Consider the following 2,003-nt stretch of genomic DNA (forward strand, 5'->3'; position numbering starts at 1 on the left):
AATGAAGGGCACTTTGATCTGGTTTGCGTTGTGACGTCACTAGAAGTCGTCCATATTTTGAACGTCACGTGCACCCATGTTTATGTTAACTTCGAATTCGTGCAGAGAATGTTGCTAGCAGACGATGGCTAGCGGGTGAAAGATTGAAAACAGTAAAGAACCGTTTTGCAACTTGAAAAAATGTAGGATTTACTTTAGTATAATATTCCAAATGAGGCACATGATTGCTTCTGACCGGGTTTCGCGTCGTTAAGAGGCGACACCTGGTCGGGAGCAGTCCACGTGCTCTCATTAACCACCTGTACATCCTCACCTGTGCATAGAACCTTTTATACGCCCTGCGCCTTTCATTCCCATATGTTGGCCGAGCTACGCCGGAGAGGTCGGGCTTGGTGCTGGTTCGCCTGAGTTCATCGTTTTGGCTAGCTGTGCCCGCCTGCCCTCCCACCCCGCTTCCCGCCTGCCTGCTCGTACGTCCTGCCGGCTCTTTTCAGCCCATTCTGCCCGCGTTAGGCGAGGAACTCTACAGGGCCAAGAACTTCAGGAACGCACAGGATTTTGGAGCACACATTTGTGAGGTGACATTAGGAGCGTTTGATTTTTCTTTTTCCCTAGTTTGTGCGGTTTTGCCATGTTGACTTCCGTTCGTAAATTGTTCTCGTTTGGTTGACAGTAGTAGTTTCACGAAGTGAGTGGTATTTTCACAGCCGTGCAGGTATGTTATTTCGGTGATAAATGTTTTCGCATTACTTAGTTTGATATGTTAATTTGGTGATTGGCATGCTCGAAGCTTTGGAGTTAAACACGTTTTCGGGGTAATTAGCTCGTATGATGCAGTCGTTTCGGATATTGGCGAATGGTTTGCTCGCAGTGCTATGGTTTTAATGTTATGGGACCACAGAGACACATATAAGAAGAGGAAGACATGTGAATTTGGCGAATGGTTTGCTCGCAGTGTTTGGGTTTGATATGGTGGCTGGCCCCACATGTGAATTTGGCGAACTTTGTGCTCGTAGTCTTTGGGTTTGATATATGGTGGCCACAGAAACACAAAGAAGTAGTAGTAGTAGTAGGCATCCTTCCATCTTTGCAGATAATGGAAGTGTTTTTGTTTGATTAGGGTGGCCACAGAAAAAAAAAAAAAAAGAAGAAGAAAAAGAAGACATGTGAATTTGACGAATTTGTGCTCGTAATCTTTTGGTTGGACATGGTAACCACAGAAACGCAAAGAAGAAGGAGGAAACTTGTGATTTTGGCGAATGGTGTGCTCGCAAAGTTATGGTTTGACTTGGTGCCTGCCAGAACACAAAGAAGAAGAAGACGTGTGAATTTTTATTGGCGCAGATTGTTATTTGATTTTGGCAAATGCAGTGCTCGCGCCGTTATGATTTGGCATGTGTTTTCGGCAGTTCGACTTCGCATCTTTTACGTAAAACTTGATTTGGATATTGACCGAGGGTTTGATTGAAATTTTCATGGTGCAGATTTGCGTGTGAATTTGGCGAAGGGTGTGCTCGCAGTGTTGTGAATGATTGCAACCGTTAGTTGCATTTTTTGTCGCGCTGGGCTAAGTCGTATCACCTGGCAACATCCATATACTGGTAACGTTGGTAACTTATTCATTTACATTTTTTGTGTGCATTTTTGCGTCTAATCTATACTCAAGTACATGAGGATCCATCCTCTCAGTCTTGCTACGGGCACCGGGGTCACTAAGAACCCTTGACGTTGGTCTGCCCCTAACCAGGGGTTGGTGTTCCGTCCCCGGGCTGACCTTGGTTGGATTGCGATGTGTCGTTTCTAGTAGTAGTCCGGTTAAGCTGCATTGTCATTTTCGTTTGTTTTCTCGTTGGTCGTGCAGACCTACCTGGTGTCTGGTGACAAGTGGCGTCTGTGTTTGGGAGTTTTTAGGGATGTTAAGTTGAATGTTTGGCAGCTCAATCGTAAAGGTCAGCCTTGGGACGGCTCCAACCTTTGCTCTAATTCGTGCAGGAGGTCGATTA

Source organism: Branchiostoma floridae, chromosome 10, assembly GCF_000003815.2.
Source record: "Branchiostoma floridae strain S238N-H82 chromosome 10, Bfl_VNyyK, whole genome shotgun sequence".
Classification (NCBI taxonomy): domain Eukaryota; kingdom Metazoa; phylum Chordata; class Leptocardii; order Amphioxiformes; family Branchiostomatidae; genus Branchiostoma; species Branchiostoma floridae.